We start from the raw sequence: 19516 nt of genomic DNA, 5'->3' as shown, positions 1-19516 counted from the left end.
GCCTACACACAGAAAAAAATAGTGCTATCTTTTCATCAACCGATGCTCAGACTTTAATAGCAGTGTTCCAAGAACCTCCACCAGGGGTGACTGTAGTATCCTCAAACGGACAAAAAGGAAACACAAGAGGGCACCCCACACTCATTTTAGATCCCAATGTGTCATTATTTTCATACTGTATGCTTTTATTCTCATCACTATCTCCTTTAACATTGACACAGAGGGGCACATCACACTCACGTCCTTTCTTGGAACTCCATATACACACACACACACACACACACACACACACACACACACACACACACACACACACACACACACACACACACACACACACACACACACACACACACACACACACACACACACTACTGTAGCATCTTGTTTACATTTCTCACATTTTAGGCATCCAAATGAGGCTTTGGATGAATCATGTTGCAATGAGATGGCAACAGGGTTATGTATGTGCAGTCCTTTTCAGTTTGGTGACAAATTAGTTGAATAGGAGAAGAGGATGTGGTTGCTTGTGGAGGGACAGCAGTGGGGGTGGTGGGTAGAACAGCTGCAGTGACGCTGATTGGTTGCTCTGGCTCATTACTTCTTGACTAAAATAAATATATATTTTGAAGTTAGTCCGACATTGCCATAGTTCAACAGCTGAAAAGTCTTCATTAACATACTCCCAGAGATAGCAAAACATTCAGTATTCACTGAATGAAGTAGCCTACCCATCCCCATTTACAATTTAATTAATCAATTAAATAAATTATACTCTAGCACATTCAATGATATTATTGTAGACAATGGGCTACTCCTATATCTTATAAAACACCAGAATCATTGAAGGAAGTAGCACCCATCCACATTTACAATTTAATTTGTCAATTAGATAAATAATACTAGCACATACAGTGCATTCGAAAAGAATTCAGACCCCTTCACTTTTTACACATTTCGTTATGTTACAGCCTTATTCTGAAATGTATTATATTGTTTTCCCCCTCATCAATCTATACAAAATACCCCATAATGTCAAAGCGAAAACGTTTTTTTTTTAGAAATGTATGCAAATGTGTAATAATAATAAAAAAATGAAATATCACATTTACATAAGTATTCAGACCCTTTTCTCAGTACTTTATTGAAGCACCTTTGGCAGCGATTACAGCCTCGAGTCTTCTTGAGTATGACACTACAAGCTTGTCACAGCTGTATTTGGGGAGTTTCTCCCATTATTCTCTGAAGATCCTCTCAAGTGCTGTCAGGTTGGTTGGGGAGTGTCGCTACACAGCTATTTTCAGGTCTCTCCAGAGATGTTAGATCGGGTTCAATTCCAGGCTCTCTCTGGGCCACTCAAGGACATTCGTTGTCTTAGCTGTGTGCTTAGGGTCATTGTCCTGTTGGAAGGTTAACCTACGCCACAGTCTGTGGTCCTGATGGCTCTGCAGCAGGTTTTCATCAAGGATCTCTCTCTACATTGCCCCGTTCATCTTTCCCTCGATCCTGACTAGTCTCCCAGTCCCTGCCGCTGAAAAAAACGTCCACAGTATGATGCTGCCGCTACCATGCTTCACCATAGGGATGGTGCCAGGTTTCCTCCAGACATGGTGCTTGGCATTCAGGCCAAAAAGTTAAATATTGGTTTCATCAGACCAGAGAATCTGGTTTCTCATGGTCTGAGAGTCTTTAAGTGCCTTTTTGCAAACTCCAAGCGGGCTGTCATGTGCCTTTTACTGAGGAGTGGCTTCCGTCTGGCCACTCTATGATAAAGACCTGATTGGTGGAGTGCTGCAGAGATGGTTGTCCTTCTGGAAAGTTCTCCAATTTCGACATAGGAACTCTGGAGCTTCATCAGAGTGACCATTGGGTTCTTGGTACCCTCCCTGACCATGGCCCTTCTCCCCCTATTTGTCAGTTTGACCGGGTGGCCAGCTCTAGGACAACTTCTTCCATTTAAGAATGATGGAGGAAACTGTGTTCTTGGGATCTTCATTGCGACATCAAAGAAATTGGTACCCTCACCGAGATCTGTGCCTCGACACAATCCTGTCTCGAAGCTCTGAGGACAATTCCTTCAACCTCATGGCTTAGTTGTTGCTCCGACATGCACTGTCTCCTGTGGGACCTTATATAAACAGGTGTGTGTATTTCCAAATCATGTCCAATCAATTGAATTTACCACAGGCGGACTCCAATCAAGTTGGAGAAACATCTTAACACAGCAAAGGGTGTGAATGCTTATGTAAATAAGATATTTGTTTTTATTTTTAATAAATGTGCACACATTTCAAAAATCTGTTTTCGCTTTGTCACTATGGGGTATTGTATGTAGATTGATGGTAAAAAGTATTTAATACATTTTAGAATATGTCTGTGATGTAACTAAATGTGGAAAAAGTCAAGGTGTCTGAATACCTTCCCATATGCCTCCCCCATTAAATTCAGTTTAAGTGTGAATGTCTACACATAGTGACAGTGGAAAAATAAACCCATAGCTCCAGCACACAATGGAATGTAGGGGTAGTGTATTACAATGTAACATATGTATGTATCTTATAGCACCACGTGTGTCACGATCGTCGTATGGAATGGACCAAGGCGCAGCGTGGTATATGTACATACTCTTTTAATAAATGAAACCTGAACAAAAACAACAAAATCAACGACCGAAACGTGAAGCTATACAAATAGTTCTGACAGGCAACTAAACATAGACAAGATCCCACGAAACACAAAGGGGAAATGGCTGCCTAAATATGATCCCCAATCAGAGACAACGATAAACAGCAGTCTCTGATTGGGAACTATATCAGGCCAACATAGAAATACAAAATTAACCTAGATGACCCACCCAAGTCACCATCACGCCCCAACCAACACAGAGAAAAACCAGCTTACTGTGATCAGGACGTGACAACATGTATATTTTCATTTAAAATGTATTTAATCCATTAAATAAATAATACTAGCACATCAAATTACGTTATTATTGTACACTAGCCTACTCCCCTATCAACACAGGAAATAATATTTTCTATATGTGTTTTGGACAATACGTTATCAACTCATTATCAACAAAATGTAATTATTTTCAAATAAACCAAATTTGCCTTAACACAGTTAATAATTTCCTAACAATATCACAACTTAAATATAGCTTACTTATTCCTCAATAGAATTAAGGACATCTCTGTAATTATTTTCATCTTCTTTAACAGGTTGACTACACCGTTCACGTCGTGTGCATGAGCGTTGCAAAATAAATATAGAAATCTATATTATTCAATTATTGCACCCACACTGCTCGCGGGTGTCTGTGTTGCCAAGGGCTAAAATAGAAGTATGTTTATATTTCTGACGCAGATCGTGCTGCAAGTCCTGCCTCTCCCATCTCCTCATTGGTTTATAGAAGCAGATACCCACATACCATCATCTCCTCATTGGTTTATAGAAGCAGGTACCCACGTACCATCTCCTCATTGGTTATACCCACGTGGGTGACTGAAAGACGAGTGAGGTTGGTGGCGGTAATACACCTAATTTATGAAAGTTGCCGATCGCAATATAAAGTCAAGAGAAGATAAAGTCTGGAAGGAGGAGAGATGACTAGAAATTATTCGGTTGACCATTTTATGTGTGGTTTAATTAGCGGAGTAGAGGACCTTGTGCATTTCAGGCAAAATAACAACTCAATGTTTATATCCCAAGACAAATAAGCTAGCAACAGCAAGCAAGCTAAATAGGACAAATTAGCTAGCAAGTGCAAGCTAGCAAGCTAAATTGCCATACATGTTTAATGCTTTTCGACCTGTCCCCAAATTAATATAATTGGTTCAGAGTTTGTTTTGATATTTTAACCTGAGTGTCGTGATCGCGTTTGGTGTGGGGGGGACAAAATACATTTATGCATGATGGTGCACGATGGCGCACGCGCGCAGATGGTTTGGGTTCCGAGTAAAGAAACTATCTGGGGAAGTCACTCGCAAAAATCGCATTTGCAACTTGTAAAAAAACAAATGTCTGTGTCGCCGCTGAGCTCTCAAATACTGTGCCCGTCTCTCACTCTTTGAACGAACACTGTTATTCTTATTCCTTGGGATGTCCGTACCCTGATCCCTAAACTATAACCCTTACCTAACACTAAACGTAACCCTTACCATAACCATTTTACATTTCTACTTGATTGAGGTAGGGATATCCCAAGGATCCCAAAAAGCACAGACCCTCTGGGAAAGCCTATGAATTCCTCTATTCGACTGAAAGCCACAGACACAACTCTTATTGGTTGTCTGATGCAGGCTACTGGAAACAAGTCTGTGATTTAATTAATATAAAATATGCAACTTATGACTTTCATTAACACACAGACGTCAAGCAGACGTTAGTAAGGCATTGGTATGACGACATCAATCAAATGTATTTATAAAGCCCTTTTTACATCAGCTGATGTCACAAAGTGCGATACAGAAACCCAGCCTAAAACCCCAAACAGCATGCAATGTAGATGTAGAAGCACAGTGGCTAGGAAACATTTCCTAGAAAGGCAGGAACCTAAGAAGAAACCTAGAGTGGAACCAGGCTCCGAGGGGTGGCCAGTCCTCTTCTGGCTGTGCCGGGTGGAGATTATAACAGTACATGGCCAAGATGTTCAAATGTTTATAGCATGACCAGCAGGGTCAAATAATAATAATCACAGTGGTGGTAGAGGGTGCAACAGGTCAGCACCTCAGGAGTAAATGTCAGTTGGCTTTTCATAGCCGACTACTCAGAGTTAGAGACGAGAGAGAGAGAGAGACAACAGGTGCGAGAGAGAGAACAGTGAAGAACACACACCATTGTAAATACAACCCATATTCATGCTTATTTATTTTATCTTGTGTCCTTTAACCATTTCTACATTGTTAAAACAATGTATATATATATAATATGACATTTGTAATGTCTTTATTGTTTTGAAACTTCTGTATGTGTAATGTTTACTGTTAATTTTTATTGTTTATTTCACTTTATATATTATCTACCTCACTTGCTTTGGCAATGTTAACACATGTTTCCCATGCCTATAAAGCCCTTGAATTGAATTGAGAGAGACAACAGGTGAGAGAGAGAGAGAGAGAGAGAGAGAGAGAGAGAGAGAGATGAAAACAGCAGGTCTGGGACAAGGTAGCACATCTGGTGAACAGGTCAGGGTTCCACAGCTGCAGGCAGAACAGTTGAAACTGGAGCAGCGCCACCACCAGGTGGACTGGGGACAGCAAGGAGTCATCAGGCCAGGTAGTCCTGAGGCATGGTCCTAGGGCTCAGGTTCTCCGAGAGAGAGAAAGAAGGAAATAAAGGAAGAGAGAAAAAGAGAAAATTAGAGAGAGCATACCTAAAATTCACACAGCACACCGGATAAGACAGGAGAAATACTCCAGATATAACAGACTGACCCTAGCCCCCAGACACAAACTATTGCAGAATATAAACTGTAGGCTGAGACAGGAGTGGTCAGGAGACACTGTGGCCCCGTCCGACGATACCCCTGGACAGGGCCAACCAGGCAGGATATAACCCCACCCACTTATAACCCCCATCCCCTCACACCACTAGAGGAATATCTTCAAACCATCAACTTACTAAACTGAGACAAGGCCGAGTATAGCCCATTAAGATCTCCCCCACGGCACAAACTCAAGGGGGGCGCCAACCCGGACAGGAAGATCACGTCAGTGACTCAACCCACTCAAGTGACGCACCCCTCCTAGGGACGACATGGAAGAGCACCAGTAAGCCAGTGACTCAGTCCCCGTAATAAGGTTAGAGTTAGAGAATCCCAGTGGAGAGAGGGGAACCGGCCAGGCAGAGACAGCAAGGGTGGTTCGTCGCTCCAGTGCCTTTCCATTCACCTTCACACCCCTGGACCAGACTACACTCAATCATAGGACCTACTGAAGAGATGAGTCTAATAAAGACTTTAAAGGTTGAGACCGAGTCTGTGTCTCTCAAATGGATAGGCTGACCATTCCATAGAAATTGAGCTCTATTGGTACACATCCGGTGGATAAGGAGCCGTTTATTATGTTCAACATAGGAGGGCCAAGCACAGGAAGCAGCTCTGTCAGTAGTTTAGTTGGAATAGGGTCCAGTGTGCAGCTTGAAGGTTTAGAGGCCATGACTATTTTCATCAATGCGTCAAGAGATATAGTATTAAACTTGTGTCTCCCTTGATCCAAGGTCCTGGCAGTGTTGTGCAGACTCAGGACAACTGAGCTTTGTAGAAGATTTAAAGAGGAGTCCGTAATTTGCTTTCTAATGATCATTATCTTTTCGTCAAAAAGTTCATGAATTTATCACTGCTGAAGTGAAAGCCATCCTCTCTTGGGGAATGCTGGTTTTTAGTTAGCTTTGCGACAGTATCATAAATAAATTTTGGATTGTTTTTATTCTCCTCAATTAAGTTGGAAAAATAGGATGATCGAGCAGCAGTGAGGGCTCTTCGATACTGCACGGTACCATCTTTCCAAGCTAATCGCAAGACTTCCAGTTTGGTATAGCGCCATTTCCGGTCCAATTTTCTGGAAGCTTGCTTCAGGGCTCGGGTATTTTATGTATACCAGGGAGCTAGTTTCTTTTTATTCTTCTTTCTTTAAAAAAACAACAACATTTTACCCCTTTTTCTCCCCAATTTCATGGTATCCAATTGTTTTTAGTAGCTACTATCTTGTCTCATCGCTACAACTCCCGTACGGGCTTGGTAGAGACGAAGGTTGAAAGTCATGCGTCCTCCGATACACAACCCAACAAAGCCGCACTGCTTCTTAACACAGTGCGCATCCAACCCGGAAGCCTGCCGCACCAATGTGTCGGAGGAAACACCGTGCACCTGGAAACCTTGGTTAGCGCGCACTGCACCCGGCCCCCACAGGAGTCGCTGGTGCGCGATGAGACAAGGACATCCCTACCGGCCAAGCCCTCCCTAACCCGGACAACGCTAGGCCAATTGTGCGTCGCCCCACAACCTCCCGGGTGCGGCCGGTTACGACAGAGCCTGAGCGAGGCGAACCCAGAGTCTCTGATGGCACAGCTGGCGCTGCAGTACAGCGCCCTTAACCACTGCACCACCTGGGAGGCAGGGAGCTAGTTTCTTATGATATGTTTTTTGTTTTTAGGGGTGCGACTGCATCTTGGTTATTACGCAAGGTTAAAATTAGTTCCTCAGTTAGATGGTTAAACAATTTTTGTACTCTGAAGTCCTTGGGTAGGTGGACGGTGTCTGGAAGGGCATCTAGAAATCTTTGGGTTGTCCGAGAATGTATAGCACGGCTTTTGATGATCCTTGGTTGGGTTGGGGTCTGAACAGATTATTTGTTGCGATTGCAAACATAATAAATGGTGGTCCGATAGTCCGATTTATTCCACGGGACAAAACTATATCCAGAGTATGACTGTGATAGTGAGTAGGTCCGGAGACATGTTGGACAAAACCCACTGAGTCGATGATGGCTCCGAAAGCCTTTTGGAGTGGGCCTGTGGACTTTTCCATGTGAATATATATTTAAAAAAATATATTATCTGCCATGACTACAAGGTCCGATAGGATCTCAGTGACGAACGCTGTGTACAGCCCAGGAGCCCTGTAAACAGTAGCTATACAAAGTGATTGAGTAGGCTGCATAGATTTAGTCAAAATACAAAAACTCAGTCTTTTTTTTTTTTGAAAATTAAAATTTGGTTTCGTAAATGTTAGCAACACCTCCGCCTTTGCGGGATGCACAGGGGATATGGTCACTAGTGTAACCAGGAGGAGAGGCCTCATTTAACACAGTAAATTAATCAGCCATTTTTCAGTCAGGCCAATCACATCAAGATTATGATCAGTGATTAGTTTATTGACTATAACTGCCTTGGAAGTGAGGGATTTAACATTAAGTAGCCCCATTTTGAGATGTGAGATATCACAATCTTTTTCAATAATGACAGGAATGGAGGTCTTTATTCCAGTGAGATTGCTAAAGCGAATACCGCTATGTTTAGTTTTGCACAACCTAGATTGAGGCACAGACAAGGTCTCAATGGGGATAGCTGAGCAGACTACACTGACTGTGCTAGTGGCAGGCTGGCCTGCACCCTGCTGCCTGGCCTGCACCCTATCTCATTGTGGAGCTAGGAGAGTTAGAGCCCTGTCTATGTTCGTAGATAAGATGAGAGCACCCCTCCAGCTAGGATGGAGTCCGTCACTCCTCAACAGGCCAGGCTTGGTCCTGTTTGTGGGTGAGGCCCAGAAAGAGGGCCAATTATCAACAAATTCTATCTTTGGGAAGGTCAGAAAACAAGTTTTCAACCAGCGATTGAGTTGTGAGTGCTGTAGAGCTCATCACTCCCCCTAACTGGGGGTGCCAGAGACAATTAATCGATGCTGACACATCTTCCTAGCTGATTTACACGCTAAAGCTATTTTGCTCTTGGTGACGACCTTTGACGGGTGGGTATAATTTGTGGAACGTTCCAACAGGAATCCGTTCCAAAAACTTCGTAAATAACAAGGTTGCCAGCAAGCAACGCATACAGAGTCGTATAACAGTAGAATGAGATAACGGGGAGAGAGCGAGCTATGTAATTACTTTTTTCACTCACCACGTTTATTCGGAAAAAAATGTATCTTCGTTCTAGTAGCCTCCACCATTTCTCATTCGTTGTTTTAGTTATTATTTCCGGTGTTCCTGCATTTGCGGTGAACTCTGTTGCGCCTCAATTGGGGAATCGCTGTGGTTGAAATGTAACTAATGACCGCAAGCCCCAGTATTTTATTAGCTAGGTGGCTTGTACACAATTGTTACCATATACCTACTCGTACTACAGAAGCATGCATTGTATTTTGCCAAGTTCTCTCTGTGTTAATCCTTTTCCCCAAATATAGCAGGTAACTTGTGTCTATGTCGATGTTGTTGAGTTCATCTTGCCTAGTTAAATAAAGATAAAATAAATTAGAAAATGTAAAATATATACTTTGACCTATTTCAGTTAACCCCAATAAGCTTGATTCACTACACCTGCTTTTGAATAACATTCCAGTCGTTTTTGCTTTACATTCCGACTTTTGAACGTCTGTTTATTGGACATATATATTAGTGTCTAATAAAAAATAGAAACTTATGTAAAGCATCCCATCTGTGTTAAGGTTAAAGTGTGTATATATATATATATATGTGTGTGTGTGTGTGTGTGTGTGTGTGTGTGTATATGTATATATATATATATATATGTATATGTCTGTGTGTGTGTGTGTGTGTGTGTAGTGTAGGTCTTCTTGATGTCCACTAGGTGTCAGCACAGCTTCAATAATGTCACACCAGGTTCACAACATGTTTTTCATGTGTAACAAATCAAATTGTATTTGTCACATGCGCCGAATACTACATGTGGAGACCTTACAGTGAAATGCTAAAATGAAGCCCTTAACCAACAATTTAGTTGTAAGAAAAATGTGTTAAGTAAAAAAATAAGAAATAAAAGTAACAAATAATTAAAGATCAGCAGTAAAATAAAAATAGCAAGGCTATATACATGGGGTACCGGTGTTCCTTTCAAATCCAGTGGTGTAAATTACTTAACAAAAATGTATTTAAACTACTCCACGACATTCTGTTTATATCTGGGTTTTTTTTGTATCTGTCATTTTACTCTTTCTGTTTCTTTACAACATTCAATTTTACTTCGCCACATTTTTAAAGAAATTAATATATTTTTTACACCATACAGTTTCCCTGGCACCCAAAAGTACTTTATGCATATGAATGCTAAGCTGGACAGGAAAATGGTCCAATTCACACACTTATCAAGAGAACATCCCTACCTACTAACATCTTCTGTCAAGATAGAACTGCCAAAGGGGGAGGAGTTGCAGTCTACTGCAGAGATAGCCTGCAAAGTAATGTCATACTTTCCAGGTCCATACCCAAACAGTTCGAACTACTAATTCTGAAAATTACTCTCTCCAGAAATAAGTCGCTCACTGTTGCCGCCTGCTACCGACACCCCTCAGCTCCCAGCTGTGCCCTGGACACCATTTGTGAATTGATTGCCCCCCATCTAGCTTCAGAGTTTGTTCTGTTAGGTGACCTAAACTGGGATATGCTTAACACCCCGGCAGTCCTACAATCTAAGCTAGATGCCTTCAATCTCACACAAATCATCAAGGAACCCACCAGGTACAACCATAACTCTGTAAGCAAGGGCACCCTCATAGACGTCATCCTGACCAACTGGCCCTCCAAATACACCTCCGCTGTCTTCAATCAGGATCTCAGCGACCACTGCCTCATTGCCTGTATCCGCTACGGAGCCGCAGTCAAACGACCACCCCTCATCACTGTCAAACGCTCCCTAAAACACTTCTGTGAGCAGGCCTTTCTAATCGACCTGGCCCGGGTACCCTGGAAGGACATTGACCTCATCCCGTCAGTTGAGGATGCCTGGTCATTCTTTAAGAGTAACTTCCTCACCATTTTAGATAAGCATGCTCCGTTCAAAAAATGCAGAACTAAGAACAGATACAGCCCTTGGTTCACTCCAGACCTGACTGCCCTCGACCAGCACAAAAACATCCTGTGGCGGACTGCAATAGCATCGAACAGTCCCCGCGATATGCAACTGTTCAGGGAAGTCCGGAACCAATACACGCAGTCAGTCAGGAAAGCTAAGGCCAGCTTCTTCAGGCAGAAGTTTGCATCCTGTAGCTCCAACTCCAAAAAGTTCTGGGACACTGTGAAGTCCATGGAGAACAAGAGCACCTCCTCCCAGCTGCCCACTGCACTGAGGCTAGGGAACACGGTCACCACCGACAAATCCATGATTATTGAAAACTTCAACAAGCATTTCTCAACGGCTGGCCATGCCTTCCGCCTGGCTACTCCAACCTCGACCAACAGCTCCGGCCCCCACAGCTCCTCGCCCAAGCCTCTCCAGGTTCTCCTTTACCCAAATCCAGATAGCAGATGTTCTGAAAGAGCTGCAAAACCTGGACCCGTATAAATCAGCTGGGCTTGACAATCTGGACCCTCTATTTCTGAAACTATCCGCCGCCATTGTCGCAACCCCTATTACCAGCCTGTTCAACCTCTCTTTCATATCGTCTGAGATCCCCAAGGATTGAAAGCTGCCGCAGTCATCCCCCTCTTCAAAGGGGGAGACACCCTGGACCCAAACTGTTACAGACCTATATCCATTCTGCCTTGCCTATCTAAGGTCTTCGAAAGCCAAGTCAACAAACAGGTCACTGACCATCTCGAATCCCACCGTACCTTCTCCGCTATGCAATCTGGTTTCCGAGCCGGTCACGGGTGCACCTCAGCCACACTCAAGGTACTAAACGACATTATAACCGCCATCGATAAAAGACAGTACTGTGCAGCCGTCTTCATCGACCTTGCCAAGGCTTTTGACTCTGTCAATCACCATATTCTTATCGGCAGACTCAGTAGCCTCGGTTTTTCGGATGACTGCCTTGCCTGGTTCACCAATTACTTTGCAGACAGAGTTCAGTGTGTCAAATCGGAGGGCATGCTGTCCGGTCCTCTGGCAGTCTCTATGGGGGTGCCACAGGGTTCAATTCTCGGGCCGACTCTTTTCTCTGTATATATCAATGATGTTGCTCTTGCTGCGGGCGATTCCCTGATCCACCTCTACGCAGACGACACCATTCTATATACTTTCGGCCCGTCATTGGACACTGTGCTATCTAACCTCCAAGCGAGCTTCAATGCCATACAACACTCCTTCCGTGGCCTCCAACTGCTCTTAAACGCTAGTAAAACCAAATGCATGCTTTTCAACCGATCGCTGCCTGCACCCGCATGCCCGACTAGCATCACCACACTGGATGGTTCCGACCTTGAATATGTGGACACCTATAAGTACCTAGGTGTCTGGCTAGACTGCAAACTCTCCTTCCAGACCCATATCAAACATCTCCAATCGAAAATCAAATCAAGAGTCGGCTTTCTATTCCGTAACAAAGCCTCCTTCACTCACGCTGCCAAGCTTACCCTAGTAAAACTGACTATCCTACCGATCCTCGACTTCGACGATGTCATCTACAAAATTGCTTCCAACACTCTTCTCAGCAAACTGGATGCAGTTTATCACAGTGCCATCCGTTTTGTCACTAAAGCACCTTATACTACCCACCACTGCGACTTGTATGCTCTAGTCGGCTGGCCCTCGCTACATATTCGTCGCAAGACCCACTGGCTCCAGGTCGTCTACAAGGCCATGCTAGGTAAAGCTCCGCCTTATCTCAGTTCACTGGTCACGATGGCAACACCCATCCGTAGCACGCGCTCCAGCAGGTGTATCTCACTGATCATCCCTAAAGCCAACACCTCATTCGGCCGCCTTTCGTTCCAGTACTCTGCTGCCTGTGACTGGAACGAATTGCAAAAATCGCTGAAGTTGGAGACCTTTATCTCCCCCACCAACTTCAAACATCAGCTGTCTGAGCAGCTAACCGATCGCTGCAGCTGTACATAATCTATTGGTAAATAGCCCACCCATTTTCACCTACCTCATCCCCACAGTTTTTATTTATTTACTTTTCTGCTCTTTTGCACACCAATATCTCTACCTGTACATGATCATTTATCAATCCAGTGTTAATCTGCAATATTGTAATTATTCGCCTACCTCCTCATGCCTTTTGCACACATTGTATATAGACTCCCCTTTTTTTTCTACTGTGTTATTGACTTGTTAATTGTTTACTCCATGTGTAACTCTGTGTTGTCTGTTCACTCTGCTATGCTTTATCTTGGCCAGGTCGCAGTTGTAAATGAAAACTTGTTCTCAACTAGCCTACCTGGTTAAATAAAGGTGAAATAAAAAAAAATTAAAAAATACTGCCTCTGATCTAGCGGACTCACTAAACACATGCTTCGTTTGTAAATTATGTCTGAGTGTTCCCATGGCTATTTCATATTTAAAAATACAAGAGAATTGTGCTGTCTGGTTTGCTTAATATATGGAAGGTCAAATAATTTATACTTTTACCACTGACACTTAAGTATATTTTAGCAATGAGGTTTACTTAGCATTTTACTGGTTCACTTTAACTTTTACTTGAGACATTTTCTATTAACATATATATCTTTACTTTTACTCAAGAATGACAATTGGGTAATTTTTCAACCACTGTTCAAGACGTTTAGCACCCAATACCCAACATTCACTTGGTGGCTTGAAGTAGGAGTGCTGAACTAGGATCTGTTTGGCATTTGTGAGTAGAATGAATAACATTACTTTGACGGGGGGTGGAGGGTACTGCTTCCAGTTCAGCATTCTTAGCCTGAGACATTTCATAAATGCGTACAGAGGAGCACTTTTCTACAATCAGCTTTGCCCAGATCATTCTGAATCAGTTGTCTCTGGAATAACTTTAAATGGACAGCGGTGGGTTTGTTTGTAGATCAGCACTCCTTCTCAACACCAGTTGCTGTACCCTAACATTTTATAATCCAATTTCCCTTAATGTCTATGTCCTTCCGGAACCCCACCTCAACATTGTTCTGTCAAGGCAACAAAAGCAAGTTGGCATGCTCTTGAAATGAATTTAACTACCTCTCCTTTGGGAATTCACCACCATATCTACTACTACAACTATTTTTAAACTATCTTAACATGTGGCTTTCTTCAGGGGGACAAAGACTAGGAACACTTTTGAATGGTCTACAAAGAATGGCCCCAGGTAAAAGTTGGCTTTTGCAGAGTATGTTTGTATTGTTACTCCACAGCATAGTATGCTATCACAACTCTATATAAATTACATTTGAAACAAGGTGTCACTTCATTCTTGCTTTTTGATGGGAACTAGCCCCCTTTCCCCTATATACCTCTGGTTTGCTCTTTCAGACGCACAAAGGCAACAAGAAAGAAGTTGCTACATTAACTGTTTCTCTGGGATTTGAACTTGGGGGTACCTCAAGTTAGCTCTTTCATGACAACAAAAGGCAACATCAAGCATGGCTCTCTAAAAAATGCTCTCCTCAGATTTGAACTCTCAAAGTCTGGTTTGGAGAGCAAACGCCATAACCACTACTCTACCAGAGAGACAGGGACTAGATGTTAGAAGGGGTACTTCAAAATGCACACATCAAAGACAATATTTCAGAGGTTAGAGAATGGTGTGGGGGCTTGTACTTCTTGGATCCACCAACCGTTCCTCAATCTTCTTTAGATGACTACAAACAGAGATTATGAATCTTAAAAACCTACACTACAGGATGGATGTGTTTAGGAACGGGGGACGAAATTCGAAAGAGGCGTATATCCAATTACCAACAAATAGACCCTAGAAATGTTATTCCAAAATCTTAATATTGGAACTTTGTCCCTTCCTTTGCCAACTACTGTCTATAAGCTATCATAACAAGTGGGTTTTTTCTTGGGGACAAGGTATCGGAACGCTTTTGAATGGTCTACAAAGCATGCCCCCAGGTCAAAGTTGGCTTTTGCAGACAAGGATAATATGTTGTTACTCCACAACATAGTATGTTATCACAACTCTATTAAAAGGACATTCTATACAAGGTGTCACTTCAGTCCTTCTATTTGATGGGAACTACCCCCTAACAAACCTCAAGTTAGCTCTTTCATGCCAACAAAAGGCAGAATCAAAAATGGCTCTCTAAAAAATGCTCTCTTCAGATTTGAACTCTCAAACTCTGGTTTTGAACTCTCAAACCACTACTCGACAGACAGACAGACAGACAGACAGACAGACAGACAGACAGACAGACAGACAGACAGACAGACAGACAGACAGACAGACAGACAGACAGACAGACAGACAGACAGACAGACAGACAGACAGACAGACAGACAGACAGACAGACAGACAGACAGACAGAGACTAGAAGTCTAATACTGCGGGTAATGGAGTTGCCAGCAACTAGGGGTTTTAATTTGTCAGAGCTGATGGTGGGAAGCTTCGGCGTCTCGTATAGGAAGAACCGGTTGAAAGGTTTCTGTCGGCTGAATGAGCGACGCAGGTTAAGCATTCCTACAGCATTATCTTCCAGAAGCCATGAGAAAATTGTCCGGCTGCGGGGAGTGTGCAAGGGCATTTATACTACTTTCTATACTTATTGGTGGGACAAACACGGTTTCATCCTTTCCTACACTTAAATTACCCTTGCCGAACAATTGCGTCTGAAGCTGGGCTTGCAGCACAGCTATCCTCACCATAAGGCGATCGTTCTCCTGTATATTATGAGTACAGCGACTGCAATTAGAAGGCATAATATTAATGTTACTACTTAGCTTCGGCTGGTGGAGGTCCTGTAGAACCATGTCCAGATAAAGCGTCCTCGGTGAAAAAGTGGAATGAAAAAAGTTGAGCGAGGGAAATATTTTTTAAATATAAACGGTAATTAATTAAATAACGTAAAGTTGGTAGGTAGCAAAGTAACATAAGCAACAAACCGCACAGCATCAAATAAACAAGTCCACAAGTTGTGACCGGAAAATGTGAGTTGTACGTTCAATGGTAGGCGACAGCACCACGGTGGTACTGTTGCCTAGGTTTATTGACACGCAGGCCTCGAGGCATTGGGATCATTTCATGTCAGTCAGATGTTCAATGATAACTGACAGCCACACGGTGGTACCGTTGCCTTGGCAGAATGTAAGGCCTTTTATCACACCCCCATACGTGTGTGTTGTGAGAGCACTGCAGCATGCCTCCACAATTGGTTGAGTCTGTGAGTGAGAGGGGAGAGCTTTTTACAGGTTGTATTAACTTATCATTAAGAGCAAGTGGAAATTTGAAAATGAAGTTATGGTTAAGGAACTCATTAATGTGCTTCTGTTATGGGGAAAAGTACTCAATGAAACTGACAATTAAATGTGGAAAATAATACATTTGCATCAGTTGGCCAACAAGTAGCCTATTTATTTATATGCCATTGTAGGCTACCATTTGATATAATACATATGTTGACGTTGAAATGACTGTCATTGGAGTCATTGCAAATCAATATGTGCCACTTGTGTAGCCTACCTGGAGCTGGCAAACGGATTTAATAAATAGCCTATAACTTCAGTGTATTGTTGTTGTAGCCTTGTGCTAATAGCCATGTTTAGTTAATTAAATTGGAAGTTATCAAAGTTTTGTGGCAATTGCCGATCAGTTGTTAGAACTCATTAGATTGATGGTTAACAGTCAGTCAGATTAGACTACAGATAAAACTAAATGAACACTGGCTGTTCTTGACAAGCATATTCAGTTCATATACATATTATTTATATTTTATTCAGTGATTGAAATTACAACCCCATCCTCAGTAGCCTATTCCAGCAGGATTTTGGGAAACACAAGCTCTTCTTACCTCAAAATCACCAAACTATTCATGTTGAATAAATTAGTCTGTTAATTTGAACTAAGCAAGCTGCTAAATCATTCAGTTTACATCTTGCCTACATTTTGCCTAGGCTACTGTTGACTATCTGAAAAAAATGTAGGCCTGTCAGGGGCTACAGGCTACCTGCATCTACACTATATACAGTGCATTCTGAAAATATTCAGACATCTTCCCCTTTTCCACATTTTGTTACGTTACAGCCTTATTCTAAAATCGATTTTAAAAATGACAAAAATTCTCATCAATCTACACACAATACCTCATAATGACAAAGCAAAACAGGTTTAGACATTTTTGCTAATTTCTCAAAAGTGAAAAACAGATACTTTATTTACATACAGTACCAGTCAAAAGTTAGGACACACCTGCTCATTCAAGGGGTTTTCTTTATTTTTACTATTGTCTACATTGTCAAATAATTGTGAAGACATCACAACTACGAAATAGCCCATATGGAATCATATTGTAACCAAAACAAAGTGTTGAACAAATCAAACTATATATTTTATATTTGAGATTCTTCAAAGTAGCCACCCTTGGCCTTGATGACAGCTTTACACATGCTTGGCATTCTCTCATCCAGCTTCCTGAGTTAGTCTGTAAAGTGTGGTTCAACTACAGTTGATGTCGTAAGTTTACATACACCCAAGCCAAATATATTTAAACTCAATTGCTGACATTTAATCCTAGTAAAAATTCCCTGTCTTAGGTCAGTTAGGATAACCACTTTATTTTAAGAATGTGAAGTGTCAGAATAATAGTAGAGAGAATGATTTCTTTCAGCTTTTATTTCTTTCATCACATTCCCTGGCCGTCAATCAAATCAATCAAAGTTATTTATAAAGCCCTTCTTACATCAGCTGATGTCACAGAGTGCTGTACAGAAAGCCAGCCTAAAACCCCAAATAGCAAGAAATGCGGGTGTAGAAGCACGGCTTTATGCCACCAGGGCCCACCGGTGTAACTGCTTACTGACTGTACACTGTAACGTTACTGTATGATTATAGCAGGTTTACTAATGCATTAATTCTATTAGCTATGTTGACTTTACTTTCTTTAATATGGTGACAATGATGTAGGCTGTGTGTAGTGGTTATGATATGTGTTTTTTTTACCTGGTCACATACAGCTGAAGTGTTGTGCATTGAAGTCCATAAGCTAAGATAAAAGGTGAGAAGAGGGGAGCGCATAGATGCGAGAAGGTATACAACTTGGCTGCTATGAAAGTCAACTGTGTTTTCTCGTGATCAGGTTGTGTATTCCTTCCGCCAATTCTGTTGAAAAACGTTTCTTCAACGGAAGCAAACAGAACGAAACGGGGACAAACATACTATACCTGAATTTGTCCAACAGAAACTCTCATTTGCAACTGTTGGACTAATGATTACACCCTAAATCAGCTAGATGCAGGCAAGAGTGTGCAAGGCACTATTGAATGTTACGCTGACCTGAGTGCACCTACAGTATGTTGTAAACTTTCATTCATAGGCAAGGTTGTCGCAAACTCACAATGGGTATAGAGAAAATTTGAGTATCATGTAGGCTTAAACCGATCGGTGTTACATTGAACTGGGTGAATGGAATATGAATGACAGTCATCCAATATGCTGTAATAGAAATAAGGCCAAGCTTCTGAAAAAAATAAAACGTCCTACCTCATCTTAAACGACACTGACCGCCACTGGTTCCAGTGAAGGGAAATCTTAATTCTACAACATGCGTGACATTCTAAATGATTCTGTACTTCCAATTTTGTGGCAACCGTTTGGAGAAAGCAATTTCCTGTTTGAGCATGACAATGCCACCCGTGCACAGAGCGAGGTCCATACAGAAATGGTTTGTCAAGATCGGTGGTGAAGAACTTGACTGGCCTTCACAGAGCCCTGACCTCAACTCAATCAAGCACATTTGGGATGAATTGGAACGCCGACTGCGAGCCAGGCTTAATAGCCCAACATCAGTGCTCGACCTCACTAATGCGCTTGTGGCTGAATGGAAGCAAGTCCCTGCAGTAATGTTCCAACATCTAGTTGAAAGCCTTCCTAGAAGAGTGGAGGCTGTTATAGCAGCAAAGGGGGGACCAACTCCATATTAATGCCCATGATTTTGGAATGAGATGTTCGAGAGCAGGTGTCCACATACACTATGTGGCCAAAAGTATCTAAGCAAACCATGGCAAAGTTTAATTACTTTTACATTGGTAATCAGTTTAAAATAGCAATAAGGCACGCAGGGGGTTGGTGGTATATGGCCAATATACCACAGCTAACAGCTGTATAGAGGCATCATGCTTAAGAAAAGCCTGTAGCACCATAACCCCTCGTGCCTTATTGCTTAATCATAGCAGGCAAACTAGTTAAATCAACATCCATTGTTGGAAAATGATCTGGCGAGTTTATTAAATGCAAATGATTGTTTCTCTTTGCGACATACTAAAATTTGTTTAAGCCATGTCATAGTTCGCAATAATTATTATTTTGATAAACCACATTTTGCGTTTAACTGAGTTACAAGTTACGTCGATACTCATTCATGACAATCGCAGAATGTAATTAAAACACACTTAGGTGTTTTGTAATGGTCTATTTCCATTCATCAAATTGCGGGTGCACAGTACACCTTTGGGGTTACAATGTTGAAATTATTTTGTGAGTGAACAAATATATTCGCAAACGCCTTAGCTAAGTGATTGTTTGACAATTAGATGAAAACATCATGACTGGTTGTGTTTCTGCCACATTAAAAGGCCTTAGCCTTCCCTAAAGTAAATTTAATTAAGTCGACAAACTTATATAGGCCTAGCCTAATTAGCTTACTCCTATCTATAGAGAAATAAATACAAGTATAACAAATAGGCTACTACACCAGAAAGCATGATTTGGCCACAGACTGTTGTGGATTGTTTTTAAATCGCATACCCTACTGTCGGAAGGGCCATGTGAAGCTGACCCAGCCAGGCATATTTCAATATTTAAAAATACCTTCTCTGAGCGAACAGTAACTTATCTTATTGGCACCCGCGGAGAACATCGGCCTTATCCTCCAGAATCGGCTACCCTGTATTTTTTGTGGTATTAAATATGGGGCGGAGCAATAAGTAGACCAGAGTGGCCCCGATC

General features: G+C 42.0%; 1 long non-coding RNA gene across 1 annotated transcript; it reads right to left on the bottom strand.

The window, feature by feature from the left end:
- Positions 1-2612: 2612 nt before the first annotated feature.
- LOC135516061 (uncharacterized) lies at positions 2613-8792 on the bottom strand. Its single transcript, XR_010451891.1, has 2 exons — positions 8620-8792; positions 2613-5310 (listed from the first exon to the last, which is right to left on the bottom strand). It is a non-coding gene; the product is annotated as an uncharacterized LOC135516061 (long non-coding RNA).
- Between the last annotated feature and the right edge of the window lie 10724 nt (positions 8793-19516).

Source organism: Oncorhynchus masou, chromosome 27, assembly GCF_036934945.1.
Source record: "Oncorhynchus masou masou isolate Uvic2021 chromosome 27, UVic_Omas_1.1, whole genome shotgun sequence".
NCBI classification, from domain to species: Eukaryota; Metazoa; Chordata; class Actinopteri; order Salmoniformes; family Salmonidae; genus Oncorhynchus; species Oncorhynchus masou.
The sequence above is the reverse complement of the archived record's forward strand: the minus strand, read 5'-3'. Positions and strand labels throughout refer to the sequence as shown.